The following is a 15,483-nucleotide window of genomic DNA, read 5'->3' as shown; positions in this document are numbered from 1 at the left end:
GATAAACAAACTTAAGATAAACAAACTTAATATTAAAAAATTGAACTCACGACTGCATGCCATCGAGCCAAATCCTCAGCCGAATGAAAGGCGGTGGTGGAGGGGCATGCTGCTCTGGGGCATTGGAGTTATCACCCACCGCAGGGTTTGTCGACATTGTCGCTGCATCTGTAAGGGGCGTAGCAGAAGGAGGCACCCAGTTCAGGTTTGGGACCAAGATAAATTGCTGGTCCAATAGACCCGCCTGTGACGTCACAGGGGTCGACAGGATAGCTGGAGTAGAGGGCGATGACTGGTAATCCCTGGGGGATTCGGTAGAAGCCCACCCTTTACCACGACCACGTGTCCCATTCGACCTACCTCTGCTGCCTATCATCATGTTTGTACAGCGAATATATTAATAACATAACAAACACAAATAAATAATAACATAAGAAGAAACTCAAGAAATAACAAATAACTCGAAAAGTGGTTTAGTTTAGTAAATAAAAAAACGGAAATTACATAGTGTTTTAGTTTTAAAATAATTAAATTAGACTTTCAAAGTATTCTAACTTTATTCTATCTTCTTTTCTATCTTATTTTCTTTTCAAAGTATTTTAACTTTCACAGCATTCTAACAAAGCATTCTAACTCTCAAAGCATTCTAACTTTGTTAACAATTTTTCAAAACATTCTAACTTTTAAAGCATTATAACAATCCAAAATATTTGAAATACAAACTTAAGAAAGCAAAAAATAACATGATGAAACATCATTAGCAAGGTATATGGAAAAACACTGTAATTAATCAGTATAAACCAGCAGTTCCAGCAACAATATACGTCAGCAAAATAAGCATTAAAAAAGTAATTTTCTAACAAAGCAACAGCAACCAGTGAATCATCAAAATAGTTAAGCATTGCTCAAACAATTCAGCAATAATTCTTTAGCCAAATTAATAGTAAAATGCAGAAATCAATGATTCAGACCAGTTCAAAAAATCCCAGCAACAAGAATCGATAATCTCATATAATAATTCCAAATATATTGAGCAGAGATCAGAACCTATCAATCTAACTAAATTATCCTAACCTAACCACCTAAAATCAACCAAAAAGAAATCCACCCAAAATCAACTAAAAAGAAATTAATCTACCTAAATTAATTACTAAAAAAATAACTAACTAAATAAAATTAAGATTAACTAAGCAAAAATTAAACAGAGTAAAAAATAGATTCAATAAAAACATGGAATGCAAAGCAATTAGAAGAGAGAAGACGAAAATGAGCAGTTCGAGTAGCGGTGGCCTTTCCAGCGGAGGCAAGGGAGCAACGGCAGGAACAGAGAACAGAGAAGGAAGCATTTCGAGCAGTGACAGCGGCGGTCTCTATAGCGGCAGGGTAGGGCAGGGCAGCAGCAGTGACGGCCTTTGCAGCAGCGACAGGGGCTAGAGAGAGACTGAGAGGTGAGAGGTTAGAGAGAAATAGAGGAAGGTGAGAGATTAGAGAGAGATATCAATTTTGAAATAAAAGGGAAGAGGGTTCGCAGTAAGAATTTAGGACACAATTACTGTAGGATTTACCGGCGGTTTAATCCAACGGTAACGTGGTGCGTGTAACCAAAATGCACAGTTTCACTAAACAAAGTTCAGTGTCAAATTTACTCGCTAATAAATCCGACGGTAGCTAGCACGCCAAAATTTAATTCTTCCCTCCAAATTTTACCATGGACGTTATCGACGAAACAGCAACTCTGACGGTAAAATTTAGGGTAACAAATTTATTTCCAAATTCGATGGTAAATCTGATGGAAAACTCGCCGCTAATGTTTGATACTAAATCTGACGGTTCTCAACATTTTTTTTGTAGTGTTAAGCAGTAATATTTATCAACAATCAAGAATTTTCAAACACTTTCAACAGTTCAAACCTACTAACTTAAATCAAACCTATCTTAATAACCTAAATCTACTAAACTAGAAAATTTAGTTAACTAAATTAAACTAACTAACTAAAATGGAAGACTTAAAAATAGCATATAAAAGACTTAAAATAGTACTTACGATGTCAAACCATCAGGTCAAATCATCATCCGTACGATGGGAGGTGGTGGAGGGGCATCTGGCTGGGATCCATGAGAGAATTCTGGCACCACAGTGTCTATCGCTGGAGGCGTCATTTTTGAAATAATGAGCTACTGAGCGGATGGAGGTGGTGGAGGATTCCACTTTAGTGAAGCAGCTGGACGACTTCCTGGTTGCAGGGTGGCGTAGCAGAAGGAGTCATGTAGTTGGGATTAGGGACTATGATAAATGGCTGGTTCTTCATGTGCACCCATTGCCTGTGATGTCACAGGGGTGGTTGTAGTAGAGGGGACGATTGAGAAGTTCCAGGAATACCAATAAAAACTCTCCCCCTCCCTATAAAAAATGCTAACCTTCAAGGTGATAAACCGCACAATAATCAAACAAACTCTACAGAGAATCAATCATAAGTTAAAATTCAAAAATAGCCACAACACATAAAAAATAACTTAACAAATAATAATAAAATACGAAACTTTACAAAGTTAGAACCCTTGAATCTAAACCTAACTAATCCATCAGAAAATCTATTCTCAAACTTTAGAACTAATAAAGCATGCATATCATCAAGCATTGAGAATTCAATAAAGATTTTAATTTAGCACATTTTTATTTTCAATCTTTAGTTACTTAACCTTAAGGATACTAAATTACCAATTATTTTAGTCTAATATCAATGATGTTCTCTTTCTAACTCCACTCTTAGATTGATAAGGTTAAATATTATCTAAGCTTAAAACTTTGATTCTAACCAAAATATTAAACCAAAGGCCTAAATCACTCTAAAAAGTATTACTTCACATAGTTTACTAAATTCAAATAAAAATTTTAAATTCTAGTTTGTATAAATTACTAGACCTTATTCAAGCTAATGTTAAAAATATGTGGTTGTCTCTAAATTTAAGTTCTATTAGGACTTATATGATTTACTTTGTTAACTAATTACTTGAGTACCTGACTAATTAGGTATTTTAATTTTTTCATCATTAAACTAATTTTTATAAGTTCTATAACTGATCCTAAATTATCATCTTAGCCCTAATTACCAGTACTTACTAAAATGTAGAATTCAAACAACACAATAAATAAATCATTTCAAAATCTATTCTCAACTTCTAACACCATCCAATATTAACAGTCATCAGAAATTCATAATATCAAGTTAGAACCAAATTTAAGAAGTGCGAGAAGGTGGTGCTACCTGGAGGGAGCAGCGGCAAAAACAGTAGCGGCAGTTTGGCAGAACCGACACAGAAAGACGAACAAGGAGAGCCAGATGTTGAGAGGGAACCGTCAGAGGGTGCTTCTGGAGAGAATATTAGAGAGAGCATAGAAGGCGAGAGGGTGAGTAGAGAGAGTAATTTGAAATTAGAGGCAAGAGGGTTTTCAGTTCGAATTTAGGGCATGCTTACCCTCGGATTTATAAATTCAACGTTAAAGCTTCATGGGTGCTCTAAAATGCATGTTCTCTAATCAATGTTACTGTCAAATTTATCCGCCAATAAATTCGACGGTAATGCTCATGCCAATGAATCTTTTCTTCCTTCCAAATATTACAGTCGAAAAATAGAATTCGACAGTAATTTTTTACCCGAAAATTTATTATCAAATCCGTCGGTAAATCCAACACTAAATTTGATGGTATTCAGCATTTTTCTTGTAGTGAATGACATATGACACATCTTATTATAAAGAGCAATTATGTTAGTTAACCAACTAGGGTATGAACCAACTACAGCTAATTTTTACTCTTTCCTTTACAGTAAAAAAGATTTGAAACTATCATCCTTCCTTTTCCTCTCTCACGGCTTCTTCCCAAACAACAACACTCCTCCACACGGCTGTCTTCACTATTGCACTATAATCTGTCCTCCACCATCACTATTTACTGCTTTGCTTGTTAGGTTTTGGATGCTCTATTTTGCAATGATTTTGAATGCTCTTTTTTTTTTCTTTAGTTTTGGATTTTTTTTTGTAATCGTTTTGGATATTTCTTTTTGTTAGGTTTTGAATATTTTTTCTTAGATTTTGGATTTTTTTTGAAAATTGTTTTAGATGTTTCTTTGTGTTGGGTTTTAGATTTTTTTTTAAGGTTTTGATTCTTTTTATTAGGTTTTGGATGTTTTTTTTGTTAGTCTTTGAATGTTCTTTTTCACTGATTTCGAATATTTTTGTTAGGTGTTAGATGTTTCTTCCGTTCTTCCTCCAGCGTCGCCGTTCATCGTAGAATACCACCGCTGTCGTAGCACAAGAAATATTCCTTGCCGTCAAATACGCTGTTCTCGTCTCTAGTTGGAGCTTCTCGCAAATTCGAATGTTTTTTTTCAATAATTTTAAATATTTTTTTAGGTTTTGGATGTTATTTTTACTGATTTTAGATTTTTTTTTGTTGGATTTTGAATGTTCTTTTTCAATAATTTTAAATATTTTTTTGGTTAAATTTTAGATTTTTTTTTTATAAAATTTTCTGATTTATTAAAAAATTAGCTAGAGGTGTTAATTAGGTAGACTTTTTTTGTGATGAGTTTTGGGTTCAAGATTTCCTACAAAAATTCCATCATGTTACTTCTACTTGATCTCTTGTATGTGGAAAGAGTCAAAACTTAACAGGGTGGGCAACTTTTTCTTATATTAAGTTACATTAAACATAAGAATGAACAAAATGTTTTTTAGCGTAAAAGATGCATTAGTATGCACATAACCAACAAAGTGAACCATGACTCTTCTTCGATGGGAGACCATATAAGAGTTTTCTAATCAGCAACAGAATCATATTCCGAAAATTTTTCTCAATACAAGAAAAATCAAACAGACCTCCAAAAGTGTGACATTTAGAATTAAGTTACAAAAATATAATGAATTTGAACTTAGGTTAGATAAAGCATGATACACATCATGTCGCATTTTTTCACACAATTGTATATAACGGATCTCAACTGACACAGCATTTTTCATAAGCATGCTATCTAGCAAAACTCTAGTTACCAAATTGAAAGCCTTGATTTTCTTCTTCAAGTTAAATTCTGTCACATGCATATGCTTGACTTTTGCAACCCCTTTCTATAAAAAAATTGAACTATCGAAAATTATGGCGAGAAGATTTACGATATAGGTTGGCGTAAACAATCTTTGTTCGGAACACTAGAACCATGCATAAGAGTGCCCCCACGATACATAACCCAGCCATGATGATGGAAGTGAGGAAAAAGCATATGGAACCATTACACTCTAGTGGGTCACTAGCATGAAGACCTCGAGCTTGTTTCTCTGCCTCATAATCATAGATTTTGCTTGCAATGATACTCGAGAAGACAAGAGTTCCCATGGGGTTTGACAGAGTAATAAAATTGTACAAGGAACCGAAGTTTCTCAAACCAAATAATTCAGAGGCAGTGGCAGGAACAATTGCCCAATGAGCACCGTAACCAAGTATAATGAGTAGAGTGCTGACATACATGGACCCTGGCCATCCCATGGTAATGAAGACATGCCCAAAGGTCATGATAAGTTGAAACACTGCGAGAGCAGCTGGTCTTGGATACGCATAATCCCTGAACGAAGAATAAGCAAATATGTAATTGAATTGGAAAAACAAATTATATGATAGAGAGGTATTAGTCTGTTTGATCCCTAAAATTTTCTGTTTGAATTTACAAATTGTGAATCTCTATTAGTCTTTATTTCAACTGCTGTTAACACAATGATGACATGGAAAGTTAAAGTACCGATGATGTTACTAAAATTTTAGTCACGTTACCTTATCGTTAGGATTATCACACTAATACTGTAATAATTTACGTCAGCCCTATGTTAATGACAATTGAATTAGGGATGGAGATTCACAATTAGTAAATTCAGGAACCAATTTGATCATTTTATTAGTATATGATCTATTTTTTAATTTGTACCCGACAAGAAGCTCAGAGACGTAACCTCCTCCAACACGACCGAGGAAGTTCCAAATACTAACCAAGGAAATAAAAATATGTGCTTTTTTATATCCAAGAGACTGGCTTATCTGACGCAGATTGTCAATTACTGTTAAGCCAGATCCAGAGCCCATGATCATGGAAATGAAGAGAAGCCAAAAGTCTGCTTTAATCAAAGCTTGTCTCAAAGTAAAATCCTCTCCTCTGTGGGGCCCTCTCCTCCTCTTAACTCTCACTGCTCCTTCTGCTGCTGCTTAGACTAGCTTCGATTGCAACTGCACCATTCGCTTTCGCCTTTCTTGCGCCGAAAGAAAGTCCACTTCCTTGGGCTTTTCCTCTTCCACCTCACTTAACAATGCCTCCTCAAACTCTTGCATGGGCTTATTACTTTGCGCCATAGGAAGAAATGCCTCTTCCTCTGGAGGTTTCGGCTTCTAACTTTTGCCAAAAGCTAGCAAAATGGGAATGGCAAAGGGGACAAAGAAGATCAAGAATAAGATGATTGTGAAAATAGTGATTCCCGTGTTACTCAAGTAAACTAGATCATGGACAATCATGACTCCCATCAAGTAAGCAGCCAATAGGAGGCACACTCCATAGATGAATGCGAAGTTTTTGTCATCAGATGGACATAGACGCACTTGTTTGCGCCCTCCAACTGGTTGAACAATGAACATTAGGCCTACTCCCACCATGGCTGGACCAACATCGACCATAAATATCAATGATGTGTGGTCAGGGGAATGGATTACTGCATATATTTGTGTTAATATTGCACCACTAAGTCCTGCAAATTCCTTCGGAATTCCAACCACAGGACCTCGGCTTTTTGGAAAATTTTGGACACATGACACCAGGACACTGTGTTGAAGTACGTTTCGCCATTTGTTCCGATAAATATTAGAGCACAAATCTGCATACAAATAGATAATCCTCTTATTACTTGACTGTGATTCATAGAAAACATACATGCATCAATCATTATATTTATAACTTTATATCAAGTGTATGTTGGTTACATGTTGGGTAGGGTGTAAAGATCAATATTACTATTTGATTCTAGAATTAGCCTAGTAGCATCTTAGGTTTTCTCACAAAAAAAAAAATTAAATTGATACAAAAAACATGGATTGAGTTTTCAGAAGGCAGTAAGTTTATGGGGGTAAATATGGAGGATTTTCAGAAAATGATTAATTCAAATCAGTAAAGATCAAAATTAGTACTACATTACAAGCCTAGATTGAAGTATGATTTTTTATAGAAATTGAAGGAAAAGACTTTTCTATAAAAAATTATGTGTGTATATTGAAATTAACTATTAAATTAGTCATTATGTATTTGTGTAGGATAAGTATAGGTAGACAATGAAAATACTAAATAATATAAACAATGGATATATCGGATGTTCATTTCACTAGGTGTGTGGATGGTTATTCTAATATTAATATTTAGGTGGGTAATTTAGAGGTGTAGTGTGTTTTGATTTGATTAGTGGTTGTTCACATTGTTTAAGAAAGTTATTGGTTACCTAGCATTATTCAATGTATATAAATACATATATTATTTAACTCATTAATGTACATTTCATATTGCAACAAATATTTATAAGAGTCACTAATTTGGTGACTGATTTTAATGTAGGCGTGTGTACGTATATGTGCACAAAGAGAAAGAGAGAACACTAACAGCCCATAAGGGTAGAGGTGCTACTTTTCTAGTGACAAGCAACCAAACCTAGCCATAGCCAAAAAGGATGAGGAGAGAACCAACAAGAATTGCACCCCAAAGGGGCAAGATTTCACATAAAATACCAGTGACAAACCCAACAGAGTCACCAAGATCTTTGGCCATACCAACCATAGAAAGTTGCTTCTGGTTATAATTAAGGGATTCTTTTATCACCGGTGATATGCTCCCAAACAAGTACCCTATCCCCCCACATGATTGTAACCACATTGCGGCCACAAACACAAGCCATTTGCTCCTATACAATGACACAAGCTTCTCTTGAAACTCACCCATCAATCACTCAATCATCAACAAAATTGGAGTGTGTAAGTAATTATGGGTGTAAAAAGAATAGGATTAGTTGGTACATAGATTTGTCCTACCATTTTTTGATACATATTTTTGTCTTTAATTTTTCTTTTTGTAGCATCTTACTTTGTTCCTTCAAGTTATTGTGAATGATTTTGAATAAAAGTAAGAATGGGTACTCACAAAATGTGGGTGTCAAAAATATACTATTTCATTCATAACAAGTTCAAGAAGGAAAATAAAATTATAGTGTTAACAAAGGAGTTCAAAAAAATTCCCTAAAAACCATTTGAAATTAGTTTGTTGCACTTATTTGCGGACAACACTATTTTGAATAGATTGAAATCTGATTTGACTATTGAAAATTCTATAACAAACCATCGCAATTTGTGGTTTTGTTTATTAGAATTTAGAAATATATTAGATGACCTAGTTTATTGCTACTTTTTCCTATGAAAATTTCTAACTTTTAAATAGGATACTTATATGATATTGAACTATTAATTTTAGGTCTCTAATATATTGATAATTTAATAAATAGTTTTTTTATTTATTTATACCGATTTGATCATGGTTAATCATGATTTTTTTTTTTTTTTTTATAAAATACGGGGTTGAGAAGCTAACAAGGTATTTAGAAATTCCTTGAAATTCAATTCCCATAAAAATTGAATTCAATTTCAATTCCATTATTTTTTCTTAAAATTAATTCCAACCGAAATAAGTTTGATTTGGAATTCTATTCCATTAAGATTTCACTTAAAACTTAAAATGTCTAAAATGTCCTTATAATCTAAATACTTTTAATTTTTCTCACTCACTTTCTCTCAACGCCTCCCACCTTTCAGCACATTCTTTGTTCTCTCACCACCTTCATTTTCTTCTCTTCTCCTTCCTTCACTCACTTAATATAATATATACCTATTTTTTTGGAAGGTTATATGTAGATCTAAAAAAATATCCACATATGTAGATTTAATTTGTTTAACTTAGATTAATGATATCAAACATTTGTCAACGCGTCTGAATATTTCAAGTGAAGTTGTGTCAATCATGACACTAGCAAAAAGTATAATTTTATTCTATTTTATATAATTTGCTGGTAATAACTGATTTTTTTACTTGTTATATCATTAGACCACTCAACAAGTTAGTTTTTGATGGTTCATGTTTATTTTTTGTTGTTGGTTTACCGTTGGAATTAATCATGGAGAAATATTTAATTTTTTTAATTAATAACAATACTTTTAAATTTAATATTTTTAGATTAATCTACTTTTTTTAAGAGGTGAACAAATTTTAGTTGAAAAAATATAATTTTTTAACTATTTCATATAATTTAATAAATAAATATATTTATTATTTAAATATGATATTATATTAATAAAAGATAAAGTTGTTCATTATAAAATTTTAATTCATTTGATTAATATTTCAAATATTATAATTTAATTTAATTCTATAATTTTATTAATTCATTCCAAACATTAGAATTCAATTTAATTCTGACTAAAATTAAATTTTTTATAGAATTCAATTCAATTTTATACCATGAAAAATTTTCAAATAGAAGACATAGAATTACATATATAGGAATTAGTGTAAAAAAGGTTGTGCCAAACTAGTCTACAGCAAAACATAAAGAAATACAAGGGAGAAGAGCATAGAAAATGTGACATTCAAATTGTAAGCCATGGCCATAAAACGCCTGTCCATTCACTCACGTATTTGTCTCTCTGAATTCATGGTGAATATCTCTGTCATTGAATCTTTTACAACAATCTCTTATTGCCATAATCATTGACGTAGCAGGGTGTTGGGTTTTTTCTCTTCTTTATGAGGCCCAAGTCCAACTTTTTGAGGGTGTCTCTTTACACCCATTGTACCACAATCCTAATTATATTTTGTGGTCATTGAGAGGTAGAGAGTGTAGCCACTAAAGAGAGAAAGAAAAGGAAAAATAGAATTTTCGTTTTTATGCAAAGCAGTAAATTTCAAATGACAGTTTCTCATTCGTTCACAACTGTGTGTTTCTCTCATCTTGTATTTCAAATCGGCTTGAAATTTGAACTGTGTGTTTCTCTCATCTTGTTCTTCATTTTGGATGGTGGAGATGTGGCCTGGAACTCTGCAATGGGAAAAATTAGCTTCGCAAGAGAGAAAATAGGTTTTCTATTTTTACACAAAGCAGTAATCTTTAAACAGCAGTTTCTCATACTTTCACCATTGGATCAATTTGAAAGTTGGACTGAAGATTCTTCTTATTTTGTTCTTCATTCTGAACGGTAGAGATTTTAATTGAGGTATGCAGAGGGAGAAATAGGCTTCGAACAGCAGCTCTATTTTTGGATATTTTTCATCTTCTTGCTTCTCATTTGTAAGTTTTAGTGCTTTGATGTTTTGGCTGATTATATGCACATTTTTGTGCTTTGTTTGAGACTCTCTTGTAACTCATTTGATTATAATGAAGCTATTTCATTGGTCTAGACGACTCGTGGTTTTTACCTCTCACATTGAGGGGGTTTTCAACGTTAAAATCTCGGTGTGTTCTTATTATTGCTTTACTTGCTATATTTGCTTGTTCATAGTTGCTGCCATATTGTGTTGTGAGTGCTTCCATATTATTCTTGTGTTGGATATTTGTGTTGTTTCTGCTGCTAGGCTCTTTCACAGGGTGCCCATCAATATCTATTTATATACTATTCAACAACAGCTTTAGAGTCAATTTTGATACCAAGATTGGAAATTCCTAAGTTAATCAAAATTGAACCATTAAATTTTTAAATTAATATTTTTTATTAATGTAATTTTATGTCATAATTTCAATCCAAAGTGAAATATACAAAGTTGCATCAATGCTACTACTATAGTAATACCTTTGCAAATAATAAAAGAACAATACTACATAATCAACAAAATTTTTCATTACTTTACTTACTTTGTAATTATGTATGCGTGAGAGTGAGTGTGCCCTTTTGGGGTTTTGTGTGCATGAGAGTGAGTATGCCTTCTAAGGCAAGAATTCAAATCTTTGCCTTGGAAATTAGTAAAAGTAAGAGCTACGATGTCATCGAGAGTATGTGAAAAGGTGGATATCCTGCATCAGAGCAATGACCAAGAGGTGGAGATTGTTTTCTTGGAGAAAGAGGATGCACGTGATGGGATAATAGACTATTCCAGAAGTCTAATAGGGAGAATTATGGCTAATAGAGACTTTAGAATTGGGACTATGAATACAGCATCTACAGCAATATGGAATCATCTAGAGGGTTTACAAACCAAGGCTCATGGTAACAATGTTTTCCAATTCTTCTTTGCAAATGAAACTGAATTACTGAGAGTGGAGAACGGTCCCTATAGCTATTCAAACCATTTCTAATCCATCTGAGAAAATGGCATATGTACTGAGGATGAATATTGAGGAGGAGAATTTTACTATGATCTTGATGTGGATCCAAATGCGGGGAATATCTGAATTTTGCAAGACTAAGGAGGCAACAAGATAAATTGGTGAAAAATTAGGGCCGATTCTGGAGGTAAGTGCGGTCGCAATGCGGTTAAAAGAAGATCAAATTATGAAGGTACGAGTTAATCTGAATATGTCTAAAACACTGAGACAATCGATTAAAATCGCGAGTCTTGATAAATCGATAACTAAAATCCTACTCAAATATGAACAATTAGGGATTTATTACAATTTTTGTGGCTATGAACTTGGACATGAACCACGACATTGTAATGAACTTATTGAGAGTTCTAAGGATTATCAGAGGCCAAACATGCGTTGGAAGGAAGACCTAAAGGTTGATAGTATAGGTGGAAGATTGAAGACTCTAAGGAGAACTATAACCTAAATTATGGCCAAAACAGGGGAAGAATGAAAGATTTAATAGCAAGCCCATTCCAATTAGCTTGCTTAGTAGCTTTGCAAAATTTTCCTTTAAAGACTAGAGGAAGGAGAATAATTCAAATACCGCTAGGAGCAAAGGAATGGTGATGGAACCGGCTGATCTTAATTCCAAACAGAAAATGATCCCTTTGGCAGAATAAGAAGACTGCAGTAATTTCTTGCAAAACCCTAGTCACAACAATGCTGTCAAGGAATTACAGTTTGGTGAATTTCAGATTGGTAATATACAAGGAGTTATATCGAAAAGACTAAAAAGGCAAAAAATCAAGCATTGGGCAAGAGAAGTTAAAACTGGCTTGCAAAGCAATAGTGTGATCGGTGTTAACAGGAGAACAACAGCTTTGGCGGGCGTAAAAGTGAAAGGAATAGTGGTTGGAGGAGAAGGAATTCTCACTGCTGGGGGTAAGGGTGCCAACCCAAACAAGAGACCCAAGTGGCCATGAGAATCTTAATGTGGAACTGTCGAAGTTTGGAGAAACTCTTGTAGTTCACAATATTAAAGGGATACAAAGATCACATTCCCCCGAGGTGATGTTTATCTGTGAAACCAAACATCAGACCTTGTTTATAGAAAGACCATATTCAACATTGTGGTTTCACAAGCAACTTTTGTGTGGATGCGATTGGACTGGTTGGTAGACTAGCTCTGGTTTTGAAGGAAGGTGTAAAGATTGTAAACTCCGAGAAAAATATTCTATGGCCACAATTACTCACCTTTGTGATCTAAGATCAAACCACAAACCTATTATAATGATGTCTAACTCTTTGGTTCCTAAGTGTAAATGCCGTTTCAGGTTTCAAGAAAGGTGGTGTGGTGAGGAGGCATTTGATAATATCGTTACAAACTCATGGCAGCTGGAAATTTAGGGATCAGCCATGTTCCAACTTTTTCAAAAATTAGAAAATGTGGAATGGCTATTATTTCTTGATAAGCTTCAGGTGCTGGAAATACTAGAAAGGCCGTGAAAGAAATGAAACTCAGTTGGAAGTATGGAAAGAGAAACCCAAAGAGGAAAAAAAACTTAGTTGGAAGTATTGACTAACGCCTACTTTCAAGAAGAACAATTATGGAAAGAGAAATCAAGATTTGGTTGGCCTAAGTGGGGTGATTAAAATATCCATTTTTTCCATTCCAAAACTCAAGAAAGACATAGGTGAAACAAAATTTGGCAATTGGAGGATGAGAATGAACAGTGGTGTACTACGTCTGAAGCTATTGGAGATAGAGCTAGAAGATACTTTGAGGAATTTTTTACTACTAGAAGACCTCAGGATCCTTCAGCCATATTGGATGGGGTCCAGAAGAACATTTCTTCAACTACTAATTGGTCCCTCACTAAACCAAACAGTGATGCAGAAGTTAAGCATGCAGTTTTTTTAATTATCCCAACGGCAGCCCCGGAGGATGATGGTTTCATGGCAAAATTTTTTCAGCTTTATTGGGAAATAATTAATAGAGATGTTTGTCGTGCGGTAAAAAGTTTTTTTGGAAGGAGAAAAATTTTCAAAGGCTTCAACCACACAAATTTATCTTATTCCCAAGATTTCTAATGCTACAACTATGAATCAGATTTGCCCTGTAAGTTTGAGCACTATTTTCTATAAGATCATCTCCAAGGTCCTACTTCACCAATTACAACCAATCATGAATCAAATTATCAGCGGCAGTCAAAGTGTTTTTATAAGAGGTAGATTGATCAGTGACAACATCATGGTGGCTCATGAATGCATGTATTATTTGAAGAATAAGAGCTATGGTGCAAATAATATGGCTCTGAAATTAGATATGAGCAAGGCGTATAACCGGGTGGAATGGAGCTTTGTTTGGTTTATGATGAAAAAGTTGAGGTTCTATGCAAAGTGGCACTACAAGAAAAACGTTGAGTACCGTTGGATTTACCACCGAATTTAGCGTCTCATATTAGTGTCAGCTTTACCGGCAGATTTACCAACAATTTTTGGTGTGGGGTTCGTCATGTCAAATCATTACCGGCAGATTTTCGTTTCCGGCGGTAAATTTGCCGCTAATAATCAATGGAAAAATGAGAAAAGTATGCGCGAACTTTAGCATCGGATTTACCGTAAAAAAAACCCAACAGTAGCCACTTTAGTGAAACGTTACGTTTAGGCGACGCGCACAGCATTAAATCAGACAGTAAATTCGATGGTAATTGTGCCCTAAAGTTGAACTGCGAATTCTCTTCCCCTTCATTTCGAATTTTGCTCTCTCTCTAACCTCTCGCCTTCCTATCTCTCTCTCTCTCTCTCTCTCTCTCTCTCTCTCTCTCTCTCTCTCTCTCTCTCTCTCCTCTTCGACAGCTCTCTCCAATGGCACCATCTCACCATTCTGCTGCTGTAAATGCCTCTGCTGTCGTTGCTGCAAACGCTTCAGCCACAGCTTCTACTCTTCTTCTTCTCGACGCTGGAGTGAGGTCAGAAGCTCCGACTATTCTTACTTTTTATTAGTTATTATAAAATAGGATTTGTGTTGATTATTGTTGATATGTCTTGATTATTCATTCGGGTTGCTTAGTGAAGTTTCCATTATATATATTTTTTATTATTGTTAATTTATTCTTAATCTTTTACTTGAAAACTATTTTTTGGTGCTTTAATTTTCTTTTCAAGTTCCTTGCTGCTTCAACTAGATGATCATTTAGAATCAGTTAGAGAATTTATAAAAATTGGTTTGATGATGAAGAAATTAAAATAAATTATATGATTTAAGATTTGTTTGTTTTACAAATTTAGAATGTTTTGAAAGTTTATCAAATTTGTGCATTTGAGTTGCTTAGTAATAATGTTTGAAGCCTCTTGGTGGATACTAGATAGATTAGAATTTAAACCCATGTATGTTGCCTTAATAATGATTGAAAAAATTAAAATAGAACAGAATTTAAAGTTACATAACTTTCTCATATGATGTGATATGAGTCTAAAACTTATTTTAAATTAAAATTGGAGGTGTCTAGTATAATCCCACCAAAAATTAAGAGCAATGAGTTATAATTGAATTTTTCATGATTTTTGTAAAAACCTTGCTGCCTGCTGTTTTTCAGAAATTGCTAGGACAGGGGCAAAACTTTGAAAATTTGTACAAAATTTAATTTTAAAGCGATTGCAATGAAACTTGATTTAAATTAAAGTTTATAATAATCTATTTCTTTAACTAAGTTTATTCTGATGAAACATTTTGAATGATTAGTGAATATGTTTAGCACATTTTAAATTGGTGTATGCTCTTCGCAGATATGACAACTAGTAGAGGTGTTGCGGATCAGCCTAGTGGTCGTGGTTGTGGTCATGGTCGTGGTCATGGGAGGGTTTCTGCCTGTACTGCTAGAAATTCTGGATCCTCTCCCTGTACTCCGACTACTCCAGTGACGTCACAGGTTGCGGGTGCATCGGACCAACCATTGATCAAGGTCTCGAACCCCAACTACGTCCCTGCGTCTACGGCGACGACACGCCTCCATCTGCTCAGTAGCCCACTATCTCGGCGATGCCACCTCTAGCAATGGATGCCGTGGAGTCAGAATCCT

At 34.4% G+C, this 15,483-nt stretch overlaps 1 pseudogene; it reads right to left on the bottom strand.

Annotated features, from left to right (window-relative positions):
- Positions 1-5,141: 5,141 nt before the first annotated feature.
- LOC112757601 (protein NUCLEAR FUSION DEFECTIVE 4-like) lies at positions 5,142-8,016 on the bottom strand (annotated as a pseudogene).
- Between the last annotated feature and the right edge of the window lie 7,467 nt (positions 8,017-15,483).

Source organism: Arachis hypogaea, chromosome 16 (genome assembly GCF_003086295.3).
Source record: "Arachis hypogaea cultivar Tifrunner chromosome 16, arahy.Tifrunner.gnm2.J5K5, whole genome shotgun sequence".
NCBI lineage: Eukaryota > Viridiplantae > Streptophyta > Magnoliopsida > Fabales > Fabaceae > Arachis > Arachis hypogaea.
This window is presented reverse-complemented; position numbering and strand designations above follow the sequence as displayed.